Source organism: Plasmopara halstedii, assembly GCF_900000015.1.
Source record: "Plasmopara halstedii genome assembly, contig: Scaffold_2769, whole genome shotgun sequence".
Lineage (NCBI taxonomy): Eukaryota > Oomycota > Peronosporomycetes > Peronosporales > Peronosporaceae > Plasmopara > Plasmopara halstedii.
Genome location: NW_020189675.1, coordinates 16,768 through 16,995, shown reverse-complemented (window position 1 = coordinate 16,995; position 228 = coordinate 16,768).

Sequence of the window (228 nt, the reverse complement as noted above, 5' to 3'; positions counted from 1 at the left end):
AACCGTATACTCAGCGCTACCGATCCGCACACGTGTACGACTTTCGCGCACAAATGGGTAGCTCATTTTGGAGAGAAGGTGCCGAAGTCTCGCGATGATATCTTCCGCAAGACGGGTAGGTGGTATCGCGACCAGCACATGGCGGTACTACTTTGGGCAACGTGTGCTCTCTCGTTGTTCGAGTTGATGCTCATGTGGACGGCGTCGCACATCTTCAGAAACGAATTT